This window comes from Chlorocebus sabaeus, chromosome 1, assembly GCF_047675955.1.
Source record: "Chlorocebus sabaeus isolate Y175 chromosome 1, mChlSab1.0.hap1, whole genome shotgun sequence".
Classification (NCBI taxonomy): domain Eukaryota; kingdom Metazoa; phylum Chordata; class Mammalia; order Primates; family Cercopithecidae; genus Chlorocebus; species Chlorocebus sabaeus.
Genome location: NC_132904.1, coordinates 108,626,149 through 108,645,302, shown reverse-complemented (window position 1 = coordinate 108,645,302; position 19,154 = coordinate 108,626,149). Strand labels below are relative to the sequence as shown.

Sequence of the window (19,154 nt, the reverse complement as noted above, 5' to 3'; positions counted from 1 at the left end):
AAAATTTTGAGTTAAGTTATTTTGAACCCAGAAGCCACCCAAGGAACCGGACAAAAATAATGATATTTTCAGACCTGCCAAGATCCAGAAATTTTACCTAAAAAAAAAAAAAGTTGCCTGAGGATATGCTCCAGAAAAGCAAACAAACAAAAAAGAAGCTGTGGAAATAAACAAGCACCAACCAAATGAGAACAAGCAAAGGCTATTTATTCAGAGCTTGCTCGAGCAAAAGAGTCAGCCGCCATCCATTGCATTTTGGCGAGACTCAAAAACAAGCAGAGAAATGGGAAAGCTGTATAGTGGAAAAAAGGAAAGGTTTCGGGTATGCCCTGATTGGAGGCTGTCGGCATGGGGAGGTCGCAGGTGCACTAACGAGAAGCTCAGCCTCCCACAGGATTGATTACAGGTGCGTATCTGGCTTTGTCTGGTTGATCCCAAATTGGAAGCAGAGACAAAGACTAGGGATGTTGTCAGATATTAATCAAGTCCTGACTGTTGGAGACCCATTGCTTCTGAGGTTATTGTTAGGCTTCTTGGGCTGAGTGCCGGAGACAGTGGTCTGACTTACTATACATCTGACTTATAGATAATAAGCTGGCTTCTTGGGCTGGTTACTGTAGATAATGGATTGGTTTCCTCGGATAGTTGCTGCAGTTTGTGAGTCAGTGTTTTGTTTCTTAATATGGTTTGGCTATTATCCATTTATTTACTCAGTCCCTCAAACCAAAGAAAGAAAGAAGTGGGACCTAGCAAATGGTGGAACTAAAGAGTGCATCAAAAAAGTTCAGGATGACACAGCTGGAAAGTCTGTTTCAAATTGGCCACTTTCCAAATAGAATGATTAAGAAGTTGGAAATTCTTAGTAACATGATGAAGGCATGTCAACCAGAAAACAGACACACACAATTATAAATTCCAGAATGAGACTCATGTTCCAGATTGAAAATGAGTTATTATATTGAAGAATTGTTATCATACAGCAAGATTCTGTTTACCTTGATGCTTGGAACAACCTCCTTTGGACAGCAAAGATTACATCAGAACATAGGATTGCATCTCCTCCATAAAGCCAAACACTGTTCTGGTTCTGCAGCGAATAATCTTTACCAAATCCCAGTATTGTTAAAGCCATGTATTGATTTTCAATTTTCAGCATCAACTTGCATATAAACAAAGCATGAAAGGGACTAGTTGTGGGTACAATATGAAGTGTCAATGTTCTACGCTTTGACAACATAAAAGTAAAGTTAACGCTGACCAATACTGGGGGGAAGAGAAAGGTGGCAACATGGAGTTAATTTCCTTACATTACATGATAGAGAAACAAGACATACTAAGTTAATGCATTAAAGAACGATGGTTTAGGCACATTATTTTAAATTATAGAGAAAATATATAGAAGAATAAAAATATAACAAAAATGGGCAGACAGAAGTTGGGGAGATACATACCTCCTCTATCATAGAGAGGAGTCAATAGCTACTGCTTCATATTGATGAATCAAGAAATGCAAATGTAAGCATATTATTTGAGTTATGGACAAAACCACCACCAACACTTCCTCCCCCCAAGAAAGTCAAGTGAAGAACAGGACTAGCAATGGAGGTGAAGAGAAAGACTTATGTTTTATTTCATACCTTTCTGTACTATTTTAATGATTTTTCCCCAGGCGCGTGTACTTAATATTCTTTTCTTCTTTCTCTTAACTTTAAAAGAAGTCAGGATTCAGAGACAGCACTCCAGAACTCCCACAAAGTGAACTCTTTTTTCTCTGTGCCCCAAAACAGCTTGGCTTTATTGTTTGACATGGCCTCACCAAGTCTGTGTTTTCAGTGGCACTTTCTCAGACCCGCATTCTTGGGGACGTAGAAGAGACATTTCATGCATATTTATTGCATAGATGAGAAAACAGTAATTCCTTCCTTGAATAAACACGTTCAGAGAACCTACTGTGTGCTGGGCACTGGAGATACAGAAGTGAACGAAACAAAGTCACTGCCCTCATGGAAGGTGTTGATATTCTTATGGGCGAGACAGACACCAAGCAAGGAAAACCTGCCCTTCCTTCACCTGCTGAGAGAAAAGCTAGACAAACCCACGTCCGCATCTGTTACCAGCTGCAAGATCCTGAGCCAATGACTAAATCTCTTGGAGCTTTTGTGCCCCCATCTGTAAATTGCAGATGCCTACCTTTCAGGGTCATCAGAAGAGTAAACATGGTTCCAGGCTCCCACGTTGAGTTACACAGACATAAATTGGAGTTTTTAATAATCTGGAAAGGAAATATAAAATCAATTCAAGTTTCAACACTCTTTGGGTAAGAGCTTATAACAATATAAATATCAAACTATTTCTAGTTTAGTTGAGAGAAGTATAGATTTTGAGTCTTTTGGTGTTGATGACTTAGAAAAATCAGCAGGATGAATCTTCATTCAAGTAAGACTCTATTTCCCAAAGTATGTTTGGTGAAACGCTTGTAGCAAGGGCTCTATAGCTAAACAAACAGTAGGAGTGCAACCTATGATAGCCCTCTCTTAGAAAGTCACAATGCACCCTGGTGTAATAAAGGTCCTGAGAAGTCCTGCCGCAAACAGGCCTGTTCAGCCCACAATTTCCCAATTGACTTCATCATGGAACTCTTCCACCCACTCTCCATCCACAGAATGGGTGGAGTGCTGTCCCACACAAACATCTCCTACCCACCCTAATTCCACTGAATTAGTACTTAGCAGAATACACTTTAGAAAATGCTGAAGTAGAGGGCTTGTGGCCTCTGTTTAGGTCAAGCCAGAGATGATAGTCTTCACGAATTCCCTAACACTAAAAAAAGCTCACCAGACTCAAGCAAGGCCCATGTGGCCAATAGCAGACCTCACTGTGAACAGTTTCTCTCTCCTAAAGGCCCTTCATATTGTGTGGGCGGCACATGAATGCCGCCAGGACGCGATGAACGTATCTGCACAGCCTGGGAACCCTCCTGAGGCCCCTCTGGGCTCCTGCCATCCTGTCAGGTTCAACAGTGAACCTGAACCATCCTGCCATCTAACCGATGCCAGCAAATCCACCCCAAGAACACCTGTTCCTCAAATAGCCAACTAATTCTGCAGACCCTTCTCGAACACACAGCCTAACACGTGAGGGGTATATGGCAGCAGTTTCCAAAGATGCCACTCTGCCCAGCCCTACAAGCCCTCGAACCTCCCCCTGCACTCCTTCCCACCCACACCACACCCCCTACGCACACACACACAGAAAGCTTCCTCCTGGCTTCCAGCACACGCAGAATAAAAGCTGTTCTTGGGCCCTGTGGGCTTTGCCAGAAAAGAGTTTTGGGGACAAAACTGATACTGCTGCTGGAGTAAACTAGCAAATCAAAGGACAACTGACTGGCATTTCCTTCTGTTCCTGTGACATCTTCATTTTGTGCAGAAAGTGCAGTTTGGATACCACTGACAGCTGCTGACCGTCCTGCAGGAGGCTGGAAGCCCACGATCCCTCCAAATGGCAAGCTCTGCTGTTCCCTTCTCTTATGCAGTGACAGGCAGGCTGTCACCTGGAGCCTTGCCTGGCTTTGTTCCCTTCCACAGAGACTCACCACCGCAAGCCGTGTGTGCCGCTGCCACTCACAGCCACTCTGTTCAAACCATATCAAGTAGTTGGAAAAGTGATACAAAGCGGATGGTAGAGGAAGAGGCAACTGCCTCCCAGGAGTGATCAGAGCATGAAAAGCCCTCTTTCCTCCAAAACATTCTCCCCTGCCAGCTGTAAATGCCTAAAATATTAGAGTAAGAGTTTAATTCCTTCTACTGAAAGCAGGTGGTACGTGGGAGGTGCGTGGCGCTTGCCCCTGCCTCCTCCTCTACGTTCGTGGCAGGCGTCGCAACCCAATCCGAGAATCTTTCCTGCAGCTTTGCACCCCCTTCCAGCCACTGCCCTACTAAGTTTCCCATTTATTCCCGTCAAATATACCTTCCCGTATTTGTAGGAAATCGTTTAAAATAACACAGAAAAAAAAGTATAGGGGGAAATAAGTGAAGAATGGAAGCAAAAATGATAGACTGTTGATAAATGTTGAAGCCGGTGGGTATGCATGGGTTCATTATATTTTCTCTCTATTTTTGTGTATATTTAAAATTCCTATAATAAAAATCTAAATTAAAATATATATACAGGCCGGGCGTGGTGGCTCATCCCTGTAATCCAAGCACTTTAGGAGGCCGAAGCAGGAGGATCACTTGAGCCCAGAAGTTCAAGACCAGCCTGGGCAACATGGCAAAACCCCACCTCTACCAAAAAAAATAATAATTTTTAAAAATTAGTCAGGCATGCTGGTGCATGCCTGTAGTCCCAGCTACTCAGGCGGCTGAAGGGGGAGGATGACTTGAGCTTAGGAGGCAGAAGTTGCAGTAAGCCAAGATCGCAGCAGTGTATTCCAGCCTGGGTGACAGAGAGAGATGCTGCTAAAAAAATATATACATATATATACACACACACACACACACATACACACACACACATACACACACACACACACACATACATATAGTATATGTGTATATATGCCAGTTTCCCTTCCTACCTGATATCACTTAGATATCAACTTAAATTATAACGTGAATGAGTTTTTGCATCTTTTTGAGAGCAAATTTTGACAGTAAAAGAACAGAATAGCTGAATTCTCAGTGAGGCAGGAGGAGGCCACCAATTGGGAGGAAAACAAAGTCAAACATAATTGAGAGGCAAGGGTTCCCAAAAACCTGGAAGGGTATTTACTTTACAAACTGTTAAGTCAATGCTATTTAAGAACAATCAAACTGGATTAGGGAAGTTTGGTGGAGAAACTAAATGGCCATTTGCTCTCTCGGCATTATTGGTTTCTGAAGTGTGAATTTTTGCTGTTGTCCACCTCTGCTTTTTGCATCAAGCAGCTGAGTGTTAGAGGCCAAGGTGTTGATTTAAGGTATGAACTTTAAAAGTTTGTGGACCAGCCCCTGTTGTTTCAATGAACCCAGTTTTCAAGTTATTGACTCTATACTGTTCTCTGATCCCAAGGACACCAATGAATCTGTTTCTAGCCTCCAGCAGATTTAGAAGAGTTCATTTCTCGCCCGTAATTTACTGAATTATTTTCATTCAAGATTCTTAGATGAAGCCACCCTTCAAAATATTGTGACATGGGAGAAGTTGTCCAAGACCTGCTCTTTCCATTATATCCCCCTCTAAACACCGGCTGTTACCCCGTTCAAAAGTCAATCAATAAAGATATAATTCTACTATAGGAATGTTAAAGCATTTGGCAATAGGAGTCTGGTTAAATAAACTGAAGTTATACACACAATGCAATATCTATGGAACCATCAAAGAGGATGAATTTGATCTATAGGGGCTGAGATGAAAAGATCTCCAAGATACACTACTTAGTGTGACACAAAAGCCCAGCTGCCCTGTGGACGTGAAGGGACAAGATCATCCCCTGCACAGACAGGAAGTGTTTACCGCTAGTCACCAGAACTGAAGGCTCACCAAGCCTGCCCCTGAGCACAAAGACAGATGGAAATGGTTGAGCACAGGGGGATGGCAGAGTTTGAAAATGGTCATGTGCCTTGTTCCAGAAAAGAGTAAAGCTGCTCCCCTCTACCTGAGACCTGAGAGCAGCTAAGAGGAACAAAGCCTCTATCATGATTTTTGCATATTTGTGCCTGCCTTTTGGAAACAGAAAGCAGTTACCTTAAGATCCAATCATATAAATTGTAAGTTTCTGAGCATCTGGCATTTTCCTTATTTTCTTCTTTTTATGCCTGAGTACTATATTTAATAAAGTTCTTGGAAAATGCTTGGAGAGCCAATTCATGCTAGAGACAAAGAAGGAAAGGAGGTGTCGCACCCCCTGAGTCTAAATTTCAAAGATGAAGTTGTGTGCCCTCAGGTGGGGTAAGGTCAAATAAGAGAGAAAATGCACGAAGCAGGTGAACTTCAAGGGTTCAAGCTCTTTCTGTTCACACTCACAGCTGGATATTTTATTTTCATAACTCTTCTTTGCTGCAAATTTTGTGGTTAGTTTTGCAGGGTGTGGCAGAGACTGCCACGTTCTCCTCTTATGCTAATGTGTATTCTCTGATTACTGGCTGGGCAAATAGCTGTGTGGAATAAGGACCATATGTCCCAGCCTCCCTGGCTACTAGGTGTGGTCAATTGACTAACTCAAAAGACAAATCAAAAGGGTATGGTACGTGTAATTGGAACATGTGATTTCTGGGCAGAGCTCTTAGAGAGATCCCAACTCCTCCCCCTCCTTTTTTCTACTGGCTAGAATGTGAGCATAATGGCTGGAGCTTCAGCAGCCCTTTTGGACCAAAAGGCAGAAAGAAGCTTCATGTTGAAGATGGAGAGAAACAAGAGGCATGGAGTCTGGCTTCCTGATCACTGTAGAACTGACAAACCAGTTTAGGACAGCCTATGCCTATGGGATAAATAAACTTCAATTTAGTTTAGGCCACCGCAGTGCTGGGTTTTTCTGTCACTAATAGTCAAGCTTAAACGTGGCTAACAGAGACAGAAAATTTTCTAAGTCTTTTGCCTGAAAGAGTCCAAGGGCTTTATCAGGGCTGTGTGTGTGTGTGTGTGTGTGTGTGTGTGTGTGTGTGTGCGTGCATCTGGGAATAAGGTTACCATGGATCACTTCAGAGAGGGGGCATGTGCCTCCTCCTCTTTCTGTAGAAAAGTCTCATTTTGGGGGAGGTGTCCTCTGTTCCATTTTTCTCCAGCTTGCCCCTGTGAGCGCTGGCCAGGCTGCAGAATCTGTGGGCACTGGGTGAGAAGGAGGTTCTCTTAGAGTCTCTGCTTCCTTCAGAACAGCTTCAACTGATTCTTCTCATAGTCCAGGTGACTAAGTCAGGGTGGTCTCATTACAGGGATGATTGTTTCCTCCGAGTCTTTAAGTAAGAACCCTAGTTGTGATGCTAGACCTCTTATTCCCTTTTCCTGCAATAACCCAGCTTCAATTCAGCTTCAGATAAATTTGAGTAAACTTCATCAGAACTGAATCTTCCTTTCAGATCCACAGACCCACACTGCCAAGATGCAGTTTGGGCGTCTTGTGAGGGCTTTCATGAAAGCCCTAACAAGAAAGACTATTATTCTCAAGGTTGAATCCACAGATACAATAAAAAATGTGAAAGTTAAGATTCCTCCAATCAACAGGGGTTGATTTTGCTGGCAACTGGAAGATGGATTACCAATGTCTGATTATAAAATTCAAAAAAAGGCCTCTTTTGCTGTTGAGGCTTCATGGTGCTAAGAAGTCATCTTATCATGCTCCCAAGAAGAATAAGTCTAAGAGAAAGAAGATGAAGTTATTTGCTCTGAAATACAATAATGTTGATGGAGATTGGCAAAATGGGTCACCTTCTCCAAGGGTGTCCTTCTGATGGTGTCTTCATGGGCCACCTTAACCCACGTTACTATGCAAGTGCTGTCTAATCCTTGCTGCAACAAATCAGAAGATAAGAATATGTGTGTGTGTGTGTGCGTGTGTGAATATAAGACTAGAACTACTTTAACTATTGGATTTTATGCCAACATTTGAAATACAAAGATTTATATTTTATTCTTGAAAAGGCAAAATTATGATGATGGAGAACAGATAAGTGATTTCCAGGGGCTATAGGTGGGGTGGGAGCATAAGGGAGTTTTTTTGGGAGTCATGAAATAGCTCTGCATCCTGATTGTGTTGATGTGGTTCCACAAAGGTACATATGTGTTAAAACTTACAGAACTAGACATCAAACAAATTCAAGTTTACAGAATAATTTTAATTAAATTTTAAAAGGTCTTTCTGAGCATCCAAAAAATAAACAGACCCATAGTTTTGTTTATATGAAACTAACAAGGAACGTAGAGCAAATTCTTGCAGGCACTCCCAGTATCTACATATCAGTATTCACACACTGAGGCCACTATGTCACTTAGAGATGGCTACAAGGATGAGCTCCCAGATCACAGGGGACCAGATCACTGGTGGAAGGACAGTGGGACAGTAACCAGTCACAAAAACCATTCCATCTTCTTACAAAGGGACATTCTCTGTGCACAGTGATTCACAGAAGACCCCCAAAGTGTGCAAAATAAAGACACCTGCAAAAGAGAAAAAGAAAATACTCAGTTTGTTCGACCTGACTAGTTAACCAGAAGAATTACCACCACATACACACAAAAAGTCATGCACTATGTAAGCATAACAGTCTGTTTTCTATAAATATCTGCCCAGAGTCTTCCAGTGGCTCACAGAAACCTGGAACCAACTATGGAGCTGGGAAGAAAGTTGGCACACAGGGAGGAGAGTCTCAAACGAGATTAAATTTCTGACTAGCACAGTATGATGGGAACGTGGAGTCAAAATAAGGTTTACTTACAGGCAAGGACAGAATTGGAGATTTCTTACCCATCTGAGTTTGGGGACTGGGATTGGTGCCCCCATCCCAACCAACTCACGCACCGTCACTCTTGATAACCAGGCGGTAACCCTCTCCTCCCCACTTCCTGGCTCCAGGAGTGACTAGGATGTGTTTCGCGCCCCCACATCACTTCCCCTTAGCCCACCAGGATTTCAGCTGCAGCTGTGACAGCCAGTCCCCATGAATGGTGCAGGGGACCACCTCCAGCATCCTGCTGGTCTGTTTGTTACCCTCAGCGCTTTTTATCTGAAATTTCAGGGTCTTAGTGTGCAGGGCAGTCCGAAGGCAACCCCAGAAGGCAACCTCAACCCATGGGTTTGGAAATCAGAGAATAAATGCCCCCACCTCCCCTCCGGAGTGAAGTGTCCGAGGAGACATTCCTGACAGATGCTCACCAGGACTGGGCCCAGTTGACCGCCATGGCAGCCAACTCAAGACTGACTCTTCCTCCTTCCCTGCCTGGCTCATTCTGCTCCCTCACTCCCTTGCCTTGGATCACTCCACAAATAAACTCACTGCTCCCGAATCCTTGTTTCAGGCTTAGTTTTCAGGGAAACCCAAACTAAGACAAATGGCTAGATTATGACTCTCTACTCCATCTCACTCGCTCCGTGAGGTCCTAGAGCCAGCTCCTGGAACATAATCGCACATTTCCATCAAATGCCATTGGCTGGAAAAACGTCAATCCTTTAATGTCGGTAAATGGACTAAGACGTGGGCTGCGTCTAATGAGGAAGCTTTGCAGTTACCTCCCTATACCATTTCAAGAAGCTGCCACTTTCCAGTTCCAGATGCCTCTTGTCCCCAGCCGAGGCTCCCCTTGGCCCCCAGGCTGTAACCAGCAGATCCTGACCATTCCTGTCTTCCGCCTTCATTTGTGTAATGAGCCCCAGGAGGCTGACGCTCTGAGCATGTCAGTGCCCATTGGAGGGCTGCAATTTCTTCACTAATTAGGCAGGTGAAAGGGCTGTGCCGAGGGGCCTTTGCTCCTGCATCTAACACCAGCGTTAGGCCAGGTGGCATAGCTTTCCCCCTCCTTCCTCAGTCTGTTCAAGCCCATTGCCTCCCAGCCACAACTGCTCAGGTTAAGATGCGTCAAGATGGAAAGTTGCCACTTGATTAAGATAAAAATAAAATAATCAAAATATGTACCACGTTCCTCCTTTGAACAGATGGCCAGGAAGCTTGCCTCATAACATTGAACATCAAAAATGAATCAGAGGCTCATCTTCCTTCATAATCAAGAATTTGCTCACTGTACTACAGCCAGGCAGGCAGTGGAGATTCTATCTACAAAGGTTGAGAAACAACAGAGAAACCACTGGTTCCATCGTGAGGCTCTCCCTAGTCTTTTCCTCAGCCTGTCGGGCAGCACTGGCCTGCATCAGACATTGTGTCAGTGTGTGCAAGAGAAAGAGGAAAGAGGATGCAGAGATATGAAACAAATAAAAGGTATGTCAATTCTGCCCCTCAGGAGGGCCCAGAGCAACCCTTTATCAAACCATACTCGTTGCCATTTTTTCTCCAAAGAAAGAGTATCCCAGACACTCACGTTTTTTATCTCATAGAGACATCCCACTTGTCACTTCACTCCAGTTACAATACTTGAGCACACTGTATGATGATTTATGTGTTTACTTGTCTGAGCTTCCTTGAGCTCTTTGAAAACAATGATCATTTCTTATGTGACTTGATATCACAGAGCCCAGCGCAGACCTAAATGAATGTTTGATGAATGAATGAATGAAAACAATCAGAACTGTTGAAAGAGTCTCTCAATTGGTCTAGCTTCCTCCATTCTCTTTGCTCTATTCCACCCGGCCACCGGTTTAAATCTGTCTAAAAGCTTCAATTAGATAGACCTATAGGTGCTGCGAAATTACCTCCAAGATATACAGTGAGGTGTAAAAGTAAGACACAAAACAATAGACATGTCCAATGGATTTTCAAGGAGAGGAGGAATATGTACATAGATAGTTTAGATATCCCTAAATGTTTCCAAGATATACAAGAGAAGGAAAAAAATGTTCCATTCTGGGAAATGAGAGTTAGATGCTGGGGATGGAAAAGAACCTTGCTTTTTAGTACACATCTCTCTGAATTTTTACCTTGCACATATATTTCTACCTTTCCATTTAAAAAGCCAATTAGTAATTATTTTAAGAATTATGGTTAAAATTACTCCCACACTCAAAAATATTCATCAACTGCCTATTTCCTTCAAGCCAATTAATCTCATAAACCCCAATTTGACTTCCTAACTTTTCCCTGACAATACCCTGCACAGACCCTCTCAGCGGTAAATGAGTCTCTATGTTACAGGATCATTTATGGTGGCGTCAGAGCTGCTCACAAATACGCCAGTTCCGCCTCCATGCACATGGTAGGGTTGCACTTCCCTGCCCCCTGAAGTTAGGGGTGGCCATGTATCACACCTTGATGGGCTAAGTGGAGGTTGAAGCATACAGAGCCTATGCTAGGCACCTTCCAAAACAGTTCCCAGTGACACTTGCTTCCTGGCATGTGTACACTTGTGTGGTCCCTTCCTCTAGAGTGTAAGTGGGGCCCAGCCAATTGTTCCTGGTGACTAGAATATAGTGAAAAGGATGAAATGTCACCTCCAAGGTTAGGTAATAAAAGACTGTGACTTCCATCTTGTTGCACTCTCTTTCTCTCTCTGGCTGTTTCCACATGGCTTCCCTAATGGAGAAGGTCACCTGCTAATAACCATGTGAATGAACTTGGAAGCTGACTGGCCTTGTTGAGCCTTGAGATGACTGCCTCAGCAGACACCTTGATTGCAGTCTTATGAGAGACCCTAAGCCAGACCACTCAGCTAAAGCACATCCGGATTCCTAACCCACAGAAATGGTGACATTATAAGTGCACATTGTTTTAAGCCACAAGTTTTATGGTACTGTGTTATGCAGTGGTAGACAACTAAGATAGAGCCACTGCACCATTCTCTTTCCCCTGCCATGTGATCCTAAAAGCACAGGTGGAGATGGACCCCGTCCCTGAGTGACTATGATGAGCAGGGCAGACTCACACACAGTAGATGAATGAGATGAAAATAACGAACAAAAAAATTTATGATTGTGTCAAAATGAGTGTATAGAGGAGAATAAGAGTGTGTGAATTCATTCATTCATTTAAATATTTAGGTGTTTGTGTTAGGTACTGTGGCAGATGCTGGGAATATAATGATGAGTAAAACCCACCGGATCCCTGTCCTCATGGAGTTTATATTCTAGTAGAGATGACAGGCACTGAACAAATGGAATGGATACACATATAATTAGCTACAGTTGTAATAAGTGGTAGGAAAGAAAAAGTGGGGGTGGGTGGTTAGCACTCAGAGAATGGAGCAGATTGCTATGGACCAGGGTAATTAGAGAGTAGTTTGTGAGAGAGGTCCAGTTGAAGAATGGTTGATGTGAATAGCTGGAGAGGAAAGATGGGGTCCAAAGTTCAGGACACAGGAACAGTGTTCAGATGTTAATAGTAATAGTTTATATTTGGATTATACTTTCAGATTTTATGGTGATTTCACACACATGCTGCATTAGTCAGGATAGACCTGCCCCATTCTCTGAGTGCTAACACCCACCCCCACTTTTTCTTTCCTACCACTTATTACAACTGTAACTAATTATATGTGTATCCATTCCATTTATCCAGTGCCTGTCATCTCTACTAGAATATAAACCCCATGAGGACAGGGATCCTGTGGGTTTTACTCATCATTATATTCCCAGCATCTGCCACAATACCTAATACAAACACCTAAATAATTAAATGAACGAATGAATTCACACACTCTTATTCTCCTCTATACACTCATTTTGATACAAACATAAAATGTTTTGTTCGTTATTTTCATCTCCCACATGTTTGTTATGGATCGCACCTCCCAAGTAGCTTCTGAGTCCCTGGAGGCATGAACTGCATCCTTCAATTGGCCAGGACACTTCACAATCACGGCAGTGCCTTAAGCATCATATAATACCCAGTACAGTGCCTTGCTCATGGCTGGAGCACAGTTACTGCTAAATTCGTATTATTCCATGTGCTCAACAAATTATTGATAAGTAAATTAATATAAATAAGCATGTATCAATATAATGGTGTGAAAATGATTCTTAAGGAAATAGTAGAGCAAATGAGTGAGGAGTGTGAGATGAGGGCAGATGAGAAAGGCTTTCTGCAGGAAGAGAGCTGGAAATGATACATTTGTAAAGAGGCAGAGAAACAACCATGCACATAGCTGGTCACCGTGTCAGGCACTAGACTAGATGAGACACATGTATTATTTTGCTTAATTTTCAAATTAGCCCTACATAATAGGTTCTATTATCTCCACTTTACAAATGAGGAAACTGGAGGACAAAGAGGTTAAGTGACTTGCCCAAGGTCACAGAGCTAACCAATGGCAGAAGCAACAACAAACTCGGATCTGCCTCTCTCCAAAGCCCATCTCTACCATGCCAGAATCTAAGTTTAGATGTAAGCCTGGTGCTGTCATTTATCGGCTGTATGGCCTTGCGCAATATACTTAACCTCTCTTGACTCAGTTTCCTTAGTTTAGTTAGGATTAATCATTGTGCCTATCTCATGGGATTGTTGTGAGTATTAAATGAGATAAAATATGTAAAGCACTTAGAACAGTGCCTGGGCCATGGTACGTCCTCAATAAATGTTACCCATTGTTATAACTATTTAAAAACAGATGTCAGAGAAAAACATAATTTCCCTCCCCCAAAAAAAAGAATTTTTATAAATGCCCCTTTCATTCACATCTACTTTCGTTTGATATTTCTACACCCAAAGCTTTAGGATGGCAAGAAGAAGGGAGCTTTCAGGACAGAAAAGGCCATGTGGGAAACCCAGGAACAGATCTCATCTCACCTGTCCCTACCAGCCTCTTCTGCCCGCCACACATTGCCCTGTGCAGCCTGGGGTCCTATAGCACCAACTCAAGGTGAGGCATTGGGGGCAGCCTCTCGTGCACTGCCCTCTGACCATCAACACACACCCGCTCTCACAGATCCTCAAACAGGATCGGCCACATAATTTGGAGGGCTCAGTGCAAAATGAAAATGTAGGGGCCTCTTGTTCAAAAGGTATTCAGACTTTCAAAACAGCCACAGCAGAACGTCAAACCAAGCTGAGGGCCCTTCTAACCTCACAGGTCACCTATGAAGCTGTCCCTGTCCTCAAACCTCTCCAGAGGGGGCCCAAACAGCTGGGAGAGTCATAAACAAATGAGACGCACCATCTCCCACCTGGCTTCTCCATCCAGGCAAAACCTGACGTGGAAAACCCTTTCCTACAGAGTACCTCAGTGTTTTGATTAAAAACCATGATAAACTTGTGGGTGCAACAAAAGAAGAAATTGATGTTTTAATACAACTCATTAGAGCACCTTTATTAACTCCAGAAATAGATAGAGGATATAAAATAGAAAGATTAGTTTAAAATCAACACTGCGCTGGTAAGGGCAGCCACGATTCCAGGAACATTAATTGCTGGGTAGCCTCATTACTGATTAAATAAGAAATCTCAAATACCATTAGACAATTGTGATTAAATGTATGTCATTCTAATTGAATGTGTGGTTTATTGCCTTCCACTGAATCAGCAGGTCACCTTCCTGTTTTGTATATTTGAAAGGGCACATCTATGCAGTGACAGCACAGAGCCATTATTTCTCAGAGAGCCCTGAAACCCTCGCAGTTGTATCCTAAAATATGACTGTATGTGCAGGTGGCGAAGGAGTATGCCATACAATAGGGAACCTGAGATGATGAAAATAAATCCCACTTAATGTCACGGCTGGGCACTTTTTCCTCTCATCTCATTACCCAGCTCTAGAGTCACTTGCAGTCCCCCTGCCTTTGCAGTCATTTGAGGACTAGGGGGAGTTGGGCATCTTCTTGGCACAGAGAAGAAGCTCTGAGTCCTTGAAACTGGATCTGGCTGAGATCGTGGGGAAATGAAAAACCTCTGGTCTCATCTCTCCCTCACTTCTGCTAAGGAGCCGGGACAGAAGAGTTTTCTAAGGTCCATCCTTTTTGGTTTCCCAAGGATGAAAATACAAAATTAATATTGTCACTGTTCTGACTGATCTTTGTTGCCCACCTATCCCATGGGACATGGGCTATCATCTCCCCACTCTGCTCTTGGCTTTGCCTGGAATAAGAGCCAAGGTGAAGTGGGACAAGCACCTTGCTGCAGGCCCGCGGGCTGCATAGTCCCACCCAGCACATCATTCCAGAAGGGACCAGGACAACACCAATCCCAGGGCCCACCCTGGAGGAAATCATACAGTAGGTTAGGTCATTCTCAGTTGAATTTTGTTACATGGCCATGCACCTATGTGAGCGCACACACACACACGCAGAGTTACCACAGTCTTCCTAAGCTCCAGATCCGGTCACATCAGTGCCCTGCTTCAGGTAAATGCTGGGGTTTTTTCCCACCAGCTGTGCCTTCAAGGCCTCCACCAGCCGCCCCAACCACTCTCTCCACCTGATCCCCCAGTGACATCCTATACCCCTGCGCAAGGACTCCCAACAGACCCAGCACGGGGACGCACATGCTGCCTGCTCTGCCTGGAATGCTGTTGTTACGGTTACTGGGAAATTACTTCATATCTTGTTTCTCCAGAGTCCCTGGAAAGGAATGTTTCCCGCTCGTAAGGATTAAGCAGTGTTCCTAAGGTCTAGGCTCCCCAGTCACCAGAGGGTGGTCAATACGGTTCTATATTTCAGTGGAAATGAGGAGAAAGGAGGGTGGGCTCCAGGGCAGCCTGTTGCTGAGGGCTGAGATTGTACAGGCTGCTGGCTGCATGGGGCTGAGTGAAAGGCAGGCACCAAGCCTTGGGAGCTACAGAGGCGTGGTGAGACTGGTGCCACCCCCAAAGCTGTCCAAGAGACCGGGCTGGTCTGGACAGGAACCGTGAGGCAAGATGGGTTCAGGAGGTGCCACAATACTAGACAGATGGTGGAAGAGCAGCTTTCAAGAGCAGTCTCAGATCTGTGCAGAGTGGAAACCACAGAAAACCTTGGAAAACCTTGTCGGGGGGGTGTCCCCAAGTAATGATTGGTTTTTAGACTTCTCACCAATCCTGGCTAACAGGAACTCAGAGCTCAACTGACTTGATTAAATATCTATACTTGGCTGGGCACGGTGGCTCACGCCTGTAATCCCAGCAGTTTGGGAGGCCGAGGCAGGCGGATCACCCGAGGTCAGGAGTTTGAGACCCGCCTGGCCAACATGGCAAAACCCCATCTCTACTAAAAATACAAAAAAATTAACTGGGTGTGGTGGCAGGCGCCTGTAATCTCAACTATTTGGGAGGCTGAGGCAGGGAGAATTGCTTCACACAGGAGGCGGAGGTTGCAGTGAGCCGAGATCACGCCACTGCACTCCAGTCTGGGTGACAGAGCGAGACTCCATCTCAAAAAAAAAAACAAAAAAAATCTATACTTAAGCATCTTGGAGCAGCCATACCAAGTACAACTTTCCCCTTCTTCCCACAGGATGGGCTCCTCACCTTCTCCAGGAAGTCCTCCGTGCTGCTCCCACAGCCACTCATGTCCATGCTGCTAGTAGAACACTGACCACATGGCTCTTGCAAGTAGGGTGTGTACAAGCGTCTCCCAAGCTACATTAAGCCCATCCTTGGTTCCCAGTACCTAGCAGCCTACCCAGCACATAACACACGCTCAGGAAATATTGAAGGCAGGAAAAACAAAGGAGGGAGGGAAGGAACCTTCAGCTGCCCAGGCCCCCACTGAGTTACCTCCTACACATCACCAGACCCAGACCTCCCTCAACCACCCCACCACCTCCACCAGGCCCTGCCCCACGTGCCTGTAACACCTGGGACACCCACTACCATGCTTGACCCACTTCGAAGCAGTAAAGCACACCAGTCATAAGTCTGACCTCTGGAGCCAGCTCGTCTGGGTTCAAATCTCAGTTCTGTCACTTATTAGCTGTATGACCTTAGGTAAATTATTTAACCTCTCTGTGCCTCATCTGCAGCAAACTATATGAAACAGCACCTGCTTCCTAGGGTGATCACGAGCATCAAATGAGTAGAGCGATTTTGAAAGGACACATGGTGCTTAGTGAATGCTATCTTATTATTGCATTATGATTATCTACTTAAAAACTCGTCCTCCCACTAAACCAGGAGTTCCACAAGGGTAAGAAGCATGTCTGGGGTTTTTTTAATAGATCCAATACTTAGCACAACCCCTAGACTGGCTTAGAATAGGCATCAATAAATGATTTCTGGATGAATGAGTACATGATGCAGATTCTAGTTAAGAGCAGAGAGCTCTGGCAAGCCTGTGGAAGAGAGGGCCTGAGGGCTGTGGGATGGCTTTAAGACTGCTTGGTAAGGGACAAACAAGTTTGCAGTGGGCTAGGAGAGGTGGGCCTGAATCTCCAGGGGCTCTAGGGCCTCACTGGAGCATTTAGAGAACCTAAAGTATCAGGAGTTAGATGGTAGGATATTGGAAAGGGACAGAGACAGAAAATAGCTGCATTTCCCTGACTTTCTCCCCCTGTTTGGCATTCATGGCCCTCTCCTCCTTTTGTCCTTCTAATTACCTCTTCCTCTCCTCCCAAACTCAGGAAGGGCAAGACATAGCAAGGCTAACAAAGAAAAGTGCCCTAGATCACTACTATTGTATAGGTAGAACACAGACAAAAAAGAGATACACTCGAATAGCCATCCCTCCCGGCCAGAACTTCTGCAGGCAGGGAAGTCATCAACAATTCTGTACACCGGAAATACGTGATGTGGGAAGAACCATCACTCAATGGACAGCCTGCCCTCTTGATGCTCTTATAGGAAGGCTTTCTTTAGACTTTCTTTTCTATTTCATCAATTCTTCCTCAGCACAAAACAAAAATCATTAACAACTCACTTGTAATTTATAATTTTCCCAATTTCAAAGTTGAACTTTTTTTTTTTTTTTTTTTTTTTTTTGAGATAGAGTCTCACCCTGTTGCCCATGCTGGAGTGCAGTGGCATGATCTCTGCTCACTGCAACCTCCGCCCCCCAGGTTCAAGCGATTCTCCTGCCTCAGCCTCCCAAGTAGCTGGGATTACGGGCATGCATCACCAAAACCAGCTTTTTGTATTTTTGGTAGAGACAAGGTTTTGCCGTGTTGGCCAGGCTGGTCTCGAACTCGTGACCTCATGTGATCCACCTGCCTCAGACTCCCAAAGTGCTAGGATTACAGGCGTGAACCACCGCGCCTGGCTCAACTTTTAAATACATTTAAAATACTCTGTCCTAACCAGGGCCTCAGATCAAGCGCACAGAACCCCTCTGCAAAGTTTACCAATGTAGCCAAGAGAGGGTCTGCTGGATTCCAGAGTGACAGCCACCTCAGAGGAGAGTTTCTTCACATTAGAATTAGAAGTCAAAGACCCCAGTCTGCTTGGGTTTAGGAATCTCATTTCATTCCTGCTGTGCACTGCAGGCTGGTAGGTGTGACAAATTGTCTTATCTTTGTCTAACCTTTGTTGGACCCGTGCTTGCTTCGGGGTTTAACTTTAATATATGGCTTCAGTTTAATAGCAAAGTGCTTCTCTTAAAATGTCAGATTGCAAAATGCTGAGTCATTCACCAAGAAAAGGCTGGTCCTGAGTGGAAATTAGATTTGCTGGGGCACACAGAGCAATACCACATATCTTCAGCCTAAATAGAGGAGACAGAGCTTAAGTTCAGATCAAATTTAGAAGGCAGTGCTGAGCTCCAGTGGGGTTGTTTGCTCTGAAAGACAAGAATGAATCAGATGGAACGATCAGGCAGCAGCTGAAATATTGTCACTCCTGAAAGTAAACACAGTGGCAAAGATGTGATATTCAACATTTTATGTACTTAACAACTGACTAAACTCTACTAAATGAGACCAAAATAGGAAGAGAACCAACAAATAGTGTTCCAGATGTAAGAAGTGATACAATCCTGCCAATATGCCTACAAACTTCTGTTAGTTTTGCTTTATACCTATATTTGTCTTTATATTTATATATGAATTAAATTCCATAGTAATAATTATTTCAGGCCGGGCGCAGTGGCTCATGCCCATAATCCTAGCACTTCAGGAGGCCAAGGTGGGTGGATCACTTGGGTTCAGGAGTTTCAGACCAGCCTGGGCAACATGATGAAACCCTGTCTCTAAAAAAAATACAAAAAAACAAAAAAATTAGCCAGGCGTGGTACTGGCTGTCCCAGCTACTTGGGGGGCTGAGGTAAGGGGATCGCTTGAGCACAGGAGGTCGAGGCTGCAGTGAGCTAAGATTGCACCACTGCACTCCAGCCTGGATGACAAAGTGAGACCCTGTCTCAAAAATAAATAAATAAATAAAAATAAATAATTATTTCAGGCTGAATTATTAATAAATCCTAAAATCAGTGGGTAGAATATGATGAGAAACAGGATATCTAGAAAGTGTCTCTCCACAAAATGCTTTACAAAGGCAAAAACAGTAACTTTACGGTAGAGAAATCTGGCAGTCCCCACCTTAAACAGGAAGTCAAAGTTATCACCAATAACAAAACAAATCGATGATGTGCTCCTTAATACGATGCTCTGGGAAGGATACAGCATCACTTCCGTAATATTCTTTCCAAAAACGTATGACCTGGATTTAGATCTTGAAGAAACATC

At 44.0% G+C, this 19,154-nt stretch overlaps 1 long non-coding RNA gene across 2 annotated transcripts in view; it reads right to left on the bottom strand.

The window, feature by feature from the left end:
* The window catches only part of LOC103248471 (uncharacterized), an 88,450-nt gene that overhangs the window by 56,651 nt on the left and 12,645 nt on the right, over nt 1-19,154 (bottom strand). For both annotated transcript variants that reach the window (XR_012094593.1, XR_005242728.2), the window contains exon 4: nt 2,191-2,272. This is a non-coding gene — a long non-coding RNA (uncharacterized lncRNA). The remainder of the gene's footprint in view (nt 1-2,190; nt 2,273-19,154) is intronic.